This window comes from Balaenoptera physalus (genome assembly GCF_965194825.1).
Source record: "Balaenoptera physalus genome assembly, chromosome: 2".
Lineage (NCBI taxonomy): Eukaryota > Metazoa > Chordata > Mammalia > Artiodactyla > Balaenopteridae > Balaenoptera > Balaenoptera physalus.
The window spans coordinates 153216639-153232365 of NC_138883.1; the positions used below are offsets into that span (position 1 = coordinate 153216639).

At 41.5% G+C, this 15727-nt stretch overlaps 2 long non-coding RNA genes across 8 annotated transcripts in view; one reads left to right on the plus strand and one right to left on the minus strand.

The window, feature by feature from the left end:
• The window catches only part of LOC309655262, a 39658-nt gene extending 25455 nt beyond the window's left edge, over window positions 1-14203 (plus strand). For 2 of the 4 annotated variants that reach the window (XR_014260714.1, XR_014260715.1), the window contains exons 3-4: window positions 1-7685; window positions 8492-14203. This is a non-coding gene — a long non-coding RNA (uncharacterized lncRNA). The remainder of the gene's footprint in view (window positions 7686-8491) is intronic. The other 2 variants (XR_014260716.1, XR_014260717.1) reach the window with 2 other exon arrangements.
• Window positions 7617-15727, minus strand: part of LOC309655266 — a 22899-nt gene continuing 14788 nt past the window's right edge. For all 4 annotated transcript variants that reach the window (XR_014260727.1, XR_014260728.1, XR_014260729.1 and 1 more), the window contains 2 exons: window positions 10668-10770; window positions 7617-8194 (listed from right to left, as the gene is read on the minus strand). This is a non-coding gene — a long non-coding RNA (uncharacterized lncRNA). The remainder of the gene's footprint in view (window positions 8195-10667; window positions 10771-15727) is intronic.

Consider the following 15727-nt stretch of genomic DNA (forward strand, 5'->3'; position numbering starts at 1 on the left):
ATCCAGCTTGTTTGCCCGGAGGAAAGAATTCATTGAACAGCCACAGACTACATTCCAGAACGTTAGCCAAGCACTTTGCAACAGGGTACCATTGGGTCATAGCAAAGCCTGCCACCACTCCTGGCAGAGCGACTCCAAATACCTGCCCATGGGACAGAGGTCTGGTTGCAGGAGGTCAGTACGGGCTCTCATGGCAAGAATTTTCATGAGTGCTTCTTTCCTCCGTTTAGTTTCCTGATAAAGGGCCATTGGAATTTTTAAGTCTCTGGAAATGCGTGGGACTCTACTTTTTTTTCAGTAGGTGCTTTATATGCTTTGCTGTGAGTTCTCCCAGTGAACTTCGATCTAAATTCTACATTGCAGGGTGGTGATGTGAGTGTGTGTGTGGGAGGGCGATAATTTCAAATACTTCAGGACCCAGAATAGATTTGTCACTGTTATTTCTCTCCTTCCTTGCCGACAAATCACAATGCTATTGTTCCCTGTTTGGAATCTGAGAATCTGCAGAGGCAGCTCATTGGTCCTCAGGGAGGATGACAATTAGCATGGCAGGTGGAACGCTGCACCTCCCGACCTCCCAACCCCTCTTTTATCTGTTTTACAAATTGGACAACTCTGCTTTGATCTGCTTTCGTGTAAGAGGTCATCGGAGCACGAGGAGATAAAAGTTGTCAAAGCTGAGCCCAGAAAGAGGTTGGTGCTGCCACGTGTGGTCACTCAGAAGAGAAGTAGGGTTGGGGCTCAGGTAATGTGTGTGAGCTGCCCGTCCAGGTGGGCCTCCTCTGGATTCTCAGGGGCTTATCCGCAGACAGCCTTGAATGGATGGTGACAGAGAGCATCGTCCTGGAGCCCAGATGCCTCGGTGCCTGTATTGGGGGATGGGGCCTCTAAGGAGGTGGTAAAGGTTAAATGAGGTCATCAGAGAGGATCCCTCATCCAATAGGGTTAGAGGCCTCAGGAGGAGACAGCAGAGAGCTTCACCCCCACCCCCACTCCCCGCATTTTCTCTCTATCTGTCTCTGTCTCTCTCTCTCTCCTCCCTGTGAGGACACAGTGAGAAGGCAGCCGTCTGCAAGCCCAGAAGAGAGCCCTCACCAGTGCTTGGCCATGACTCCAGCCTCCAGAACCGTGAGGAATAAAGCCCTGTTGTTTTAGCTGCCTGGTCTGTAGGACTTGGTTATGACAGCCCGAGCTGACCTGTACCCAGAGGGGCCTCTCCTTCTGAGGGGCCAGTCCTGCTTTCCCCACCTGCCCTCTGCTTGGTGGTGCTCTGGGTTTTCTCACAGCCTGTGCGTTCCTGCCTCCCATCTCGATTAGAAGCTTCATCCTTAGGAGTCCAGTAACAGGCCGTATCATTATTTGCACCCCTCAGGCACTAGCCAAATACATTTCTCACACTATAAAGTGTAATATTTGCTGATTGATTAACTAGTCTGAGAGATGATTAGCCAAGTTGTACCTATATCTTGAAATAGTTTGTTTTTACTTTGGTTTCAGAATTGGCAAAGAAATATGGGGATACTTATGCACAAAATTTCTGGCTACTTGGTGATATGAGTGTGTTGTTTATTTTCTCCTGGAATGATCCAGATTCAGAGAGTTACCTCAGCACTGACCTTTATCTTGCATATAAACATAAAATGGGGCCCAGGACTCCAAATTCTACAAAACTCACTGTAATTTTCTTTGAATGGTGGTCATTTTATCAATAATATTAAAATCCCATTAAATTATCTGAAGCACCAGGGTGCTTCATACTGTTCTCTTTCTTTGTAATTATTTAATCTCTTTTTAGTAGAAAAGAGGAAAAATCCCTTGAACCAGAAAGGATTTCTTTCTACTCTAACAGTATTCCTTTTTTCACTCTGGGTGAAATAAACTTAACGGAAAGGAGCTGAACTCTCCACTCCAGGCCACACGATTTAATGTGATGCAGGATTTTCAATTAATGGCAATACCTTGGACTTGATCAGAAAATCAAGCCACGAGAACTGAAGCCACAAGGGGTTAACACTTTTTCATTGTTTTTACAGAAAGACTATGTATGTCAAAAAATAATCCAAAAAGGATTTTTCATTTGCATTTCTAACCTAAAATGGCCCCATGCTTAATTTAACGTGCTTGATGTGCGTCATGGAATTATCAGTTACCTTTCTATTAAATTGCAAAAATCAGGGACATTTTGTTTAATCAACACTAATGTTCAGAAATGTGTTATCCGTGATGTTATCTGTTCTATCTGAACTTTGCCAAATTTTTTTTAAAAACTGCTCTGCCACCATGTCATTAAATTACGACATCTGAGTGAAAAGGCCGCATCACAAGCTAGTGGCCCTGTGACTCGCCTGAGCCCCACCTGACTGATGCCATTGGCTCCATCCCAGAAGCAAAGGTGAGGGAAGCAATGACAATTATCTCAGTGATTTTGGCCACTGTCTTCTTCCTCAGAAACACAAAGGTGGCACAGGCGAAATGAGAGAGACAGTTGATGCTGTAAAAGTTTTGCTCAGGCTGTTGAATTTATTTAGATAATTGCTTAAAAAACTTCTGCCACGTCAACTTCGTTCTTCTGAAATGACTCTGTGTCTTAATACATTTAGGATTACATTCAGCTGCAAGTTACAGAGAGTACAATTAAGAGAGGTATTTCACACTGAGGTTATATTTAACTCACATAAAAATACATACTGAGGAGGAGGGTTTGGGGCTAAAGCAGCTTCATAGTAACATCTTCAAGGATCCAGTGTCCTCCTCTCATTTCTGACCCTCCTCCCTGCCCTATAGGGTTTATTCTCATGGTTCTAGGATGCCTGCTGCCCTTCGAGGCAACTCCATGTTCAGGTTTTTTTTTTAAAGGGGAAGATGGTTGTTCAACAGGTATAAAGTTTCAATTATGCAAGAGAAATGAGTTCTAGAATCCGCTGTACAACACTGGGCTTATGGTCAATAATGCTGTATCGTACAATCGCAAATTTGTTAAGAGGGTAGATCTTGTGGTAAGTGTTCTTATCACAAGAAAGAAAGCAAGCAAGAAAGAGAGAGGGAGAAGGAAGGAAAGAAAGAAAGAGAGAAAGAAAGAGAGAAGAAGGAAGGGGAGAAGGGAGGGAAGGGAAGGGGTTGGGGACAGCAGGAAACTTTTGGAGGTGATGGATAAGTCTATTACGTTGATTTTGGTGACGGTTTCATAGGTGTTTGCACTCGTCCAAATCCATCAAATTGTACACATTAAGTATGTGTAGATCTTTGTATATCAATTATGCTTTAATAAAGCTGCTAAAAAGAAAAAGAAAAAAGGGAAGAGTCCAAGGAGTCTTTCTCCTGAAGAATCCTTTTTTGTTTGTTTTTTACATATTTGAGAAGTATGGTCCTCCCAGGAAATTCTGCTTACCTCTCACAGTCCAGAACTTGGCCACATGTCCATTCCCAGCTGCAGAGGGGCTGGAATTAGCTTTCCAGCCTCCACAGCGAGCGGGGGAAACAAAAGACAGGGATTGAAAGGCTTTTGGGTGGCAAACCCACCCCCTCTGCCATCCCGTCTTTCATGGATGCGGTGTAAGAGGCATAACGGACAGTCACGTTGTGGGTTTATCTCCTCACTTTGTTGACTCTCCCCAAACAAAATTCCAATAAAAAAAAAATCCCAATTAAACAAGGTCCTACAATATTGCATGGAGAACTATATTCAATATCCTGTGATAAACCATAATGGAAAAGAACATAAAAAAGAATGTATGTATATGTATAACTGAATTGCTCTGCTGTACAGCAGAAATTAACACAACACTGTAAATCAACTATACTTCAATTAAAAAAAAAATCCCAGTTGATTTTGACTAGTTCACTGGAACTAAGAGTGACACGAAATGATCCACAGCAGGTTCGAACTCTACTGCTGTCACTCACCAGCTGTATGACCCGGGCAAGATACTTCAAGCCTATAACCCTCAGTTTCCTCATCTCTAAAAACGAGCTTCCGCCCTTGGTAGATTTCGACAGGAACAGCTCTGATGTGTCACTCCTTTCGTATGAATTCCTCTTCACACTGAATCTAGGCTTAGCTCAGACCTTCTTTAGCCAGTGGGACATCAAAACACACAAAACAAGCAAACAGAACACAGTGAGCATGAGGTCAGCTGGTCTGAGGGGCAAGGTGTGGGGAGGGGGTGGCAGAGAGGAAAGACCTTCCAGGAAGAGGGGCCCAGCTTCTAGCTGTCCCAGCCAAGCCCAGCCCCTGGTCACCTGGGAGCTGACTGCAGTTGCCTGCAGAAGCCCAGGCCAGACCTGTGCAAGGTCTAAGCAAAACACCCATGGGTATGTTAAAAAAGTCGGGCATTGTTGGTTTAAGCCACTAAGTTTTGGGGCAGAAAAAATAACTGGTACACACACCAACTTTCCAGTGTTGCTGCTGGGATGAATTACAAGGGTTGTGAGGCACAAAGCGAGCACTGGAAAATACTAGTTATTATTATTGTTGTCGTTATTGTTATTTTCCGTTGTACAACATAGATACATGAAAAAGACTTGCCAATTAGAAAAAAAATAATCTGCAGATACTTTCTTAGCCCCTGCAATCTGTTTGGCATTGTCCTGTGCTATGGGGCTTTTCTTTAAGAAGATTATATCCTGGCTGATACATTTAAGATAAAGAAACAGTGCATTTATTACCACAGGCTATAAATACACGATAGGAGACCCAACTCTATGAACGTAATGAGTAAACATTCAAGGAATCAGTACAGGTTTTTGGAGGAAGCGTCACAGGAAAATGTATTTCTTGGTCTTGAGTGTAGGGAAATATTTAATAATACTATTAATATTTGGCATTTGTTGAGAGCGCCTTGTGTTCCAGGCATGACAATAAGCATTTACATGCAATTTCAGATTTAATCCTTACCATAAACTTATGAGCCAGTTTTATCCTATTTTTGTTTACTTATGAGGACCCAGAATGAGGAAGAATTAAGAAATTCCCTGATCTGTCCAATATTTCCCCCCTGATCAGCAGTAGAGCTGAGATTTGACGCCAGGGTTTCCTGATTCCAGAGCAAATGCTCTTTTTCTTTGCACAGAGGCTGACAGAGAAATTAACTATATTTATACCCTAAGAAAGCTCATTCTGACGTTGACGGGACAGGAAATTGTTATTGTGGTCACAAGCCTACCGTGACCTACGTTCTAAAAGGTCCTAAGTAAATGTATTAACAGAAAGTTCTTTTAACGATTAAAAGACATAACGTACTGTTCTAGAGCAGAAGAATAAAACCAGCTAACACGTGTCTGGGGCTTACTCTGTGCCAGGCACTTGTCCTAGTGCTTTATGCATTTGGTACTTACTTGATTCCTTCCAACAGGAGGAGGGTACATTCTTTTACTTTCCCCACTTTAAACCAGATACAGAGATATTAAATCAATCTCCAAGTCACCTGACTGAAAAAATGGTGGGTCAGGGATGGAAACCAGGATGGCAAGCTGTGTTCTGCCCACTGAGCGCAAGTCCTCTGCTAAGCGCTGTGTGAGCTCTTCCACACGGGAACTCAAACCTCGACAGAACCAAGAGGTGGACGAACGTGTACAGAGTGACAATCTCTTCTGCACATTTCAGCTCGTGCCACGCAAAGTGTCATCCCATCAAAGACTAGGACCCTGAGCTCCAGAGAATTAGTGAGCGTGGATTTCGTTAGCGAGGAAGCTGGGGTTGGAAGCAAGGCATTCTAATCTAATGGCAGACTCACCTTTTTGGGGGTCTTTTTAACATTAATTGTATTTAATAAAAGGTCTACATGAACGTAGTTTGAAGAAAGAAATTGTTCTACCAGCCTTCTTATGAAACAACAGCTATTTGCAGCCCCCCTCTCTGATATGTCCTCCTTCCCAGAGGAAACTTTTTTCAAATCTTTTCGCTCTTGGGATTTCTAGCATAGCTCAAAAACCACGCTGATATTGCTATTTCTTGATTTTCCAGTTCTAGGAATAATCTGTTGAATCCCCACCATGGACAATGAGAAATGACCCCTGATCATCCCCTCTCCCTCATCCTTCCATAATTACACTTCTAATCTGATTTTCCTCCTCTGCTCAGCTCCTTGTTTTCTCTGCAGTTAATGGTTTTATATTTGTTTCTATTTTGCTTAGGGTTTTATGTATTTATCACGAATTAGCCCCCAAACTCTCCTCTAGCTGGTAAGTCCTCCCTCACCATATTCACACGGTAACCGTTCTATCCCTGTTCACCCACCTCCCCAGACTCCTCTCCCAGCCAGAACCTTCTCTCTGCTCTGTTCTGCAAGAGGTGCCTCCCAGGCCTCCTGCAGAAGCTGCTTCTGGAATTTTCTCTCACCATCACTATGGGAATTCCCTTTACCTTGCTCTTGTGTTTTATCTCTATTTCTGAGATTTCAGGAAGTCCTTATTCTTGGTTGATTTGCTCAGTTTGGTGAGCATATCTGTGTTCGTGTGTCTGGGTCAGGCAGCGCTTGCGGGTCTGCAGAACCTCGGGGACTAGAGTGTGGCCCTGCCTGGGTGCCACTACTGAATACTGCCAGTTCTCTTCTTTCGTGCACATAGTAGGGCCACTTTTCTTCCCATCCTGCAAGTCGGGAGCAGTCGTGATTTGCTTTATCCATGAAACGTGTCTCTTCCAGCAGAAGCCTTAGGAGCCAGTGTGTGATCTGCTGTCTCCTCCTCCTTCCTTTGGTGTCTGGATGTGACTCAGCGTCCAGTGCTGGGTACGGAGGAAGTGAAGAGCAGAACTTTGTGGTGCTTGCCACTGAGATTTGGGGGTTCTTTGTTACTGGAGCAGAACCAAGCGCAACCTGGCTGGTCCCAGTGCAAGTCATAGACATGAAACCTCCAGCTGCATCGTGTTGCAACTCATCCAAGTTCCCTTCAGTAACACTTGGTGATTTATCTCTTTTTCAGCAACTACTGCAGCCAGGCAAAGGCTAAGAACTTCACATTCATTATCTAATTTACTCTTTCCACTAAAGTAGGACTTGTTCTAATTTCCATTTAATCCCAGTATCCCATTTAATCCTATTGTCTAATTTAACCCACTCTTCACACTGAGGTAGGTACAATTAATCTCATTTTACTGATGAATAAAATGATGCTCAGAGAGGTTCAGAAACATTTTTAATGTTATACTGAAAGCAGGGAGCCTGGATTTGACATCAGTTCTGAATCATGCCAAAGTACCTGGAGCATAAATTTGGAAAAATCAAGATAGCCTTTCAAGTTACTTAGAGTCTTCTATTCTTTGAAAAAGTTCAAAATATAATGTAGTCCATGTAGTAGGAACATAATGTCCTCTGCAAAATTCCCCTTAGTTTTGCCAAGAATTTATAGCAGAAATAAAATTGAATTTATTAAAAATAACAGTATTTAAGTGCATGTAACTGAGTCTTTTTTAAGGCATTAAATACTCATACATTTGTATGTAGGCTTTCTAGAAACCACTTAGGATAAATATCTGATTTTGTGTTTAGAAATGTTTACACTATATATTTCTGGTTCTCTTGCTCTTAGGTTAAAATCCATTTCCAAATGATCCTTAAGAATGATTATTTTTCCCTTGCTGAGATTTCACTGAATACAGAGAAGAGGAAAGACTGAGTATATCACGAAAGGAAACACTCTATTTGCCACATTACACATTGATGAGAGCAAAGTTCCACAGATTAATTCAAGTGGGTATTTGCTGCAGTTTCCACTGTTGTAAGCCATGGGAAAGCAAACAATTCAGGTTAAAATCCTATTTTGACATGAACTGTCTGATGACTTTTCTTGGCGCTTTACTTCCCCTGAGTATATAAAAGCCAAAGAGTATTTTTTTTTCACTTTTATCTGAACAATCAAAACAGTCATCCAAAAAATCAGTAATTCAATGGGTAATACAAATACTAGTTACAGTTAATTGAATTAATAGCATGATAGATTTTGCCAAAGGCTAAATTTGTAAGTCTCATGACAGCTTTTGCCTGAATCTTCAAACTTGTTGAGAAAATCCCGGAAAATTTGAATCCTGGGCTAGGGATGTGTTCCTTGCTCAAAACAGTTCGGGACTCTCTTGTGGATGTTGTAAACCTTCCACAAGGTTCACTACCTTCAGGACTGTGAATTAATGACCTTCGTTTGAGGCCCAGTCTTTCGATGTTTCTTAGTAGTAGCTGGTGATTCATCGGGGGAATGTTGATTTCTGGTAAAAACAAACAAACAGAAGTTGAAGTGTGATTCTTAAGTCATGGGCCCGACCATCCATCCCAAAACATTTCCCAAAGAGGAATTTCCTAATTCCTTTTCATTCTATCTTTTGAATTTTAAACTGTGTGACTCAATGAAAAAAACTAAGGTAAAAATGAAAGGAGCACATTTTGGGATTCTGTATAGATGGACCACACACGCACACACAGAGGACTTCATATTCGTGCAGGAAGAAACACTTGTGAATGCAAAAGTCACGCTCATTTTACTTTATTTTTTTTGACCTTTGCAGCACTCTCGGACTTTCTTGTCAACGCGCTCGCCCACACTAGCAGCTGCCACGTCTGCGGCTTGACAAAGAGCTGCTCTTCCTCAGCTGTCAGCATCTGTCTGAGCGGAACCACTGCGTTTCCCGGAGGAAATCCGGCTGCAGCCGCCCCTGCGCACAGGCGTGCCCTTCGCCTCTCCCTGCTGGCCTGGCGGCGGGCATTCTGCTCCCATTCTGCCCCCAGGCTCCCAGGCGAGGATTTCTTCCCGCCCTTCTCCCATCCCCACGCCCTCCGCCAGTCTCACTGACCACTGCTGTCAACTGGCGCCTGCCTTCTTGCAGACAGGAGAGGGTCTGCCGTCATGTTCCTGATGCTGTGAGGAGAGCCCTGGGTGACAATTCGGCACTTCTGCCCCGTGTTCAGAATTTCAGCAAGTGGTGACCCTCGCTTTAGGACCGAGCATCCCCTCCAGCCTGACAATTTAGAGCAGCGCGCACAGATGCTGTGTCCATCTGCATTAATGTCATTGGACAGGAGTCATTTCAGCCTCCGCCGAGTCTTTCAGTTTTTCACTTTTTGGGAAATACACTATTAATACAATTTGTCACTATTCTTTAAGGAGCACTTATTATGCTGGGATTTTAGTATGTTTTACCAATTTAGTTGTCATAATGGCCTGCAAGTGCCTTGATTTTAAAACCTTATTTCCCAGGCCTTTTGAGAGCTCACTATAACCTGAGATTATTTTCCTAATGGACAGCTTCTATAATGTACTTCTTAAAAGCCAAATGGTACTTATCACTTCATTTTGCATATTGAATGACATTTTTAGCTTGGTGTTAATAATCCAACATTATAATAAAAATAATAATAGCAAGGATTTGAAAATCCATTACAAATCTCCTTAAACCCAGGTGAACTCATTAACTCTTAGATAAAAGAAATTGGAATTAAAAAAAAAGACTTGATTTTATTCTGCCTCCTGTGATGACTTTGAGGAAGAATAAGAAGTAGAAGTGAATTCTCCTGACTTCAAATCTAGTGTTGGGTTTGCTAGGATGACCAGTTAAGATAGGCTGTTTCATTTAAAAATGAAAACAGAGAAAGAAACATCCCTCTTGTCTCTGAGTCAAGTAGATGAATGTGAAAGCAAAGGTGGTGATTTCTGCTTTTGTCATCTGGAGAGAGTGGATTGAAGGGAAACAAGAAAGAGGGTTACCAAACCTTACAAACAAAACATACAAACAAGCCAGGATTTTCAAACCATAAGCCTTATCAGAACAAGTTTCCTATCCTGCTCTTCTGTCTAAAATGTCAGTGTTTTGGTCATGCTGAGGGCTCTGTGGGGGTGACTTCAGTCATTTGCAGGCTTCACTAGGTGTAATGGGTTGAACTGTGTCAAATTCATATGTTGAAGTCATAATCCCACTACCTGAGAATGTGACCTGATTTGGAGACAGGGTCTCCACAGCGGGAATTAAGTTAATGAGGTCATTGGAGGGAGGGGCGGTCCTAATCCAATAAGACAGGTGTCCTTCTAAAAAGGGGATATTAGGACTCAGGCACACACAGAGGAAGAAGGCCACGTGTCGATGCAGTCAGAGACTGGGGGATGTGTGTACAAGCCAAGGAGCACCAAATGTTGCCAGGAAAGCACCAGTAGCAGGAGAGAGGCCTAGAATAGACCCTCCCTCACAACCTTCAGAAGGAATCACTCTGCCAACACCTTGATCTCAGACTTCTGGCTCCAGAACTGTGAGACAATAGATGTTGGCTGTTTATGCCACCCAATTTGTGTTTCTTTGTTATGGCAGTCCCAACAAGAGAATACACTAGACATCCAGGGAGTCAAAACCATGTCCAATGTAATCCAGGCCCATCAGGAGCTTACAATGAATCCACAATGAATCATAGAGTGATTCTGAAAAAGCTGACAAATAAATTACAATGAATCATGGAGTGATCTCCATGAAACACGGAGCAATCATAGGCAAATCATAGACAGAAGGCCACTAGAGAAATTCAAACAGTAAATGCTATCAGAATTCAGAGGACAGGAGAGAAATAGAGACAGGAACCTCCAAAGGTTCCCACAGCCTAGCGTGAAAGAGCAAAGGAAGGGTGCATATGAGTCCAGAGGAAGAAAGAAAAGCCCATGGTTTTGGGGATGGAAGTTGGGAACAAAAGGCAAGACCTTACCTCTTCTCTGGCAAAGCACGTCCTGTGTTCTCACTGGCCATCGAAAGAGACACAGCCGCAAGGGCAGAAATGACCCCCTCCATGTAAGGGGCTCAGGTGTTGTCTGGGAGGAGAAAGTCATCCATTAGGCTCAAAATTTCCAGGAGGATGTATGTTTATGTACCAATTTAAGCAACAATAGAAAAGCAAAACTGCAAAATTTTATTTTGCTACTTCCATATAACCCTAGAATTAGTGTAAAAATGTCAAAGTAACATTTAGGACATACCCATGGGAAGGTCCTTATGCTAGGGAACGACTTTATCATTTAAAATCATTAAAGAAAATTGGATTTGATTCTTAAAGATGGAAACATTTCTTGCCATTTGTAGAGCTTGTTGAAAACTCCATTTTCAGTGTTCAATCACAAGTAAATGTGAAAAATACTTTATTTAATAATTGACTTAGGTTGCCTTTAAATATAGCTTTGGCCTGTTTTTGTGAGCTTTTTCTTTAATTTTCTATTAGTGGGCATAACCCCTTGCTCATATTTGCTGTGACATGTCATGGTTGGTACCGTCCTCTCAGCAGCTTCCGCAAACTCTGCTTTTACAGTGCAGAATACAACACCACCATAATTTTATTTTCCTCTGAGGAAATTCCCAATATGTAAGTTCAAATATTAGAGACAGTGAGACAAAGGCAATAATGTAAAACCACAATGGAAATCTGACTCACTCTGAACTTCAAAATTGCAATGCACTACTAAAAATAATTAGTCATCCCTACTGCTTGGCAAGATTTCTTCTTGGATATTCTGTAATTGTGAAATGCACTGAGAATAATTCAACCTTCTTTCAACTCCTTGGTTTGCCGTGAACAGTTGATACCTGCATTGGCATTAACCACCTTGCAACACTCCCTTACACATCTTTCTCTGCACCAATAAGAACAGAGGAGATTTATCTAGGCCGTGTGTGCTTATTAAGAATATCCATTTTATACGTTCACTCATTGAATTAAAAATTAAAAGTGAGCAATTCTATGATGTGATTGCAGTAATTACTATATAGATAGAAAGGTTGATATATATAAACCTTTGGTTGATATATATAAACCTTCACATATAAAAATGAGCATTGGAGTAATTGGATAGAGAGCTGATAAAATAACAATCTGCTTAATTTGCATGTAGCTCTTCAAATTAATAAAAACCAATGTACAACGTACATCCTGTACTGTTTGGAAGGCCAGCAGCAAATTATCATTGTTTTTCCCCAAAACGTAGCTCACCATTTAGGTAATATACACTCAACCTCTCAATACTTGTCTGCAGCTCAGTAGAAATATGGGTCTTGGAACAAATGGAGGAGGGACACCATTTCTCATGGTGCATACTGTGGTGCCGCTCACCATTTGTCTCAGAAATAAGTGACATTTTTTTCAGCTTTATTGAAGTATAATTGACAAATTAAAAACTGTATGTATTTAAGGTGTACAATGTGTTGGTTTGATTTACATATACATTGTGAAATGATCACAACAATCAAGCTGATGAACACATCCATCCTCACATAGTTACTATTTGTGTGTGTGTGTGTGTGTGTGTGTGTGGTGAGAACACAACATCTATGCTCTTAGAAAAATTCAAGTACACAATACAGCGTTTTTAACTATAGTCACCACGCTGTAGATTAGATCCCCAGAACTTATTCATCTTAAAACTGAAAGTTTGTACCCTTTGACCAACATCTCGCCATTTCCCCCACCCTGATACCCACCATCCTACTCTCTACTTCTCTGAGTTTGACTTTTAGATTCTACATGTAAGTGGAATCATGCAATATTTGTCTTTCTCTGTTTGGCTTATTTCATTTAGCATGATGTCCTCTAGGTTCATCCATGTTGTCGCAAAGAGCAAGACTTCTTTCTTTTTTATGCTGAGTAATATTCCATTGTATGTACATGCCACACCTTCTTTAAACGTTCATCCCTCAGTGAGTACTTAGGTTGCTTCCAAGTCTTGACTATTGTGAATAATGCTACAATAAACATGGGAGTACATATATCTTTTCCAGATAGCGATTTTATTTCCTTTGGATATATACCCAGAAGGGGGATTGCTGGATCATATGGTAGTTCTATTTTTAATTTTTTGAGGAAATTCCATACTGTTTTCAAAAATGGCTGAACCAGTTTTTATGCCCATAAACAGAGTATTCCCTTTGTTTCACCCCCTTGCCAATACTTGTTGTCTCTTGTCTTTTTGATAATAGCCATCATAACAGGTATGAGGTGGTATTATATTGTAGTTTTGATTTGCATTTCCTTAATGATTACTGATGTTGAGCACTTTTTCATGTATCCATTGGCCATTACCCGTTGTAGGTCTTCTTTGGAAAAAAATGTTTATTCAGGTCCTTTGCCTATTTTTACATAGAGTTTGTTTGTTTGTTTTTGGCTATTGAGTTATAAGAGTTCCTTGTATACTTTGGATAGTAATGCTTTATCAAATGTATAATTTGCAAATATTTTCTCCCATTCCATAGGTTGCCTTTTCACTATGTTGACTGTTTCCTTTGCTGGGCAAAAGCTTTTTAGTTTGATGTACTTCCACTTGTTTGATTTTGCTTTTGTTGCCTGTGCTTCTGGTGTCAGATCAAGACATATTTTAAAGACTAAGGATAAGCAACCCTTGGCTTTTCCAGAGCTCTGTCAGAGAACCCTTCTCAATGAATAGCAAAGATAGGAAACATTCCAAACCAGACAGCAAATAATGCTCTGAGTATTTCCTTTGGTTCAGGAACAGTTTTCACTTGGTTATGGCTCCTTGCCCCTCACACCTCATGATGATTTACATAGAATTATCTTCTCTGAAAGGAAGCAAGCAGTGCCCTTACCTCTGATTCAGAAATAGTCTTCATATCCAGCCACTTTCTTACTTGTGTTTTTGTGAAACAAGTTTCTTATAAATTTGGTAACACAATTAGTTCACATAAATAACAGGTGTCCATTGCCACTGTAATTTTAAAGACAACCTAAGCAGATGTTTCTAAACATTTTGGGCATCACACCTCCTCAGTAAAAAGTTTTCAGTCATGATATCCAAAGACATCAATATGCGTTGATTTGTTAATTATAGATATGGAAGTCTTCTGTGATATCTTGAGCATTATAAAAGATACACAGAAATGTAAATTAGAAAAACTGAATCAGATAAGAATACATGTCGGGCTTCCCTGGTGGCGCAGTGGTTGAGAATCTGCCTGCCAATGCAGGGGACATGGGTTTGAGCCCTGGTCTGGGAAGATCCCACATGCCGTGGAGCAGCTAGGCCCGTGAGCCACAACTACTGAGCCTGAGCGTCTGGAGCCTGTGCTCCGCAACACGAGAGGCCGCGATAATGAGAGGCCTGCGCACCGCAATGAAGAGTGGCCCCCGCTTGCCGCAACTAGAGAAAGCCCTCGCACAGAAACGAAGACCCAACACAGCCATAAATAAATAAATAAATAAACAAATTAAGAATCCTGGTCAAAAAAAAAAAAGGTGATGATTTACTTTAAAAAAAGAAAAAGAATGCATGTCAGTAGAAGTTCTAATAGTTATTCCTCGTGTACCAATTCATCATTTCATGCAGCCTTTGGGGGGTGTGCACCCCACTTTTGAGACCCCCCCCCCCGGCCTGAGCTAAGTGAGACCAGAGGGCGGCAGTGAAGTGCTCAAGTAGGGAATGGAGTGGTCTTTCCCCTCTTTGTGACCCTGGCTAGGTGAGGACGTTTCCTATCACCAGAGTAAAACCAAGATGGATGACAGTAACTTTTAAATATTCATTATCATGATTCATCTTAGTGTTTATTGCTTTGTAATCACAAAGGATGAATTACTTTCTTCTGGGTAAAGCACAGCGACAAGATGTTTGCCATAATCATAGATAGGGGAGGTGATGGGCTCTATCCTAGGGCACAAAGACTGAGATCATGGACCCCTGATCACGCATAAATCTGCTAGGCTGGGAGAAGATGGGCATGAAGGTTTATGGCTTACCTCCCATGTGCCAGGCACACTTATAGATGCTGAAATATGTTCAAAGACATCATGGCTCCAAAGCCTTTACCTAATGTTTGGGCCATAACAAATGCTATTATTATGTTTCTTGTGTAATCATCAAAATTATCCAGGTAGTTAGGAATCAATATCCTCATGGTTTTCACCTTACATTGTAAGCCACTTAAGGATCAGAGAGGTTTTACAACTTGGCCTTGGTCACACTTAGTAAAAGATGAGAGAAGTCTTTCTGATTCTATAGCTAAATTTTCAGGGTTTTTTCCTTTTCTTCTTTCTTTGTTGCTTTTTTTTTTTTTTTTACTTTTATCGCTGTATAATTTTGCTCATGTCAGAATGCTCATGAAGAATCCCAGAGCCCTGGAACACGCCTATTGGTTTTGTCACATCATATGGACAGTTATGGTAGATACTGTTTATTTGTCCCTATCCACTGTATCGTACACCTGTAACTTATATAATATTATACACATGCACACAAAAGTTCATGGTAAAGGTGGTTGTATTGGGTAGGGTTCTCCAGAGAAACAAATAGAATATATAAGGAGTTGGCTCAACTGACTGTGGAGGCTTGGTGAGTCCAAAATCTGATGGGGAAGGCTGGCAGGCTGGAGACTCAGTAAAGTTGCAGTTTGAGGCCAAAAGTGGTCGGACTGGAGAACCAGGAAGAGCCAACGTTGCAGATGAAACTCGAAGGCCATCTGCTGAAGAATTCCCTCTTGCTCTGGGGAAGTGAGTCTTTTGTCCTATTCAGGCCTTCAACTGATTGGACGAGGCCCACCTCCATGGGGGAGGACAATCTGCTTTACTCAAACCTTGCCAATTTAAATGTTAATCTCATCCAAATCACCCTCACAGACACATCCAGAGTAATGTTTGACCACATATCTGGGCACCATCGTGGCCCAGCTGAGTTGACACATAACGTTAGCAATCACAGTGGAGTGATGGCTGCTTTCTTTAATTTCAAGAGCTGAAAATTAAACAACAAAAAAAAGCATTGGGCTGAGGGGCACCGA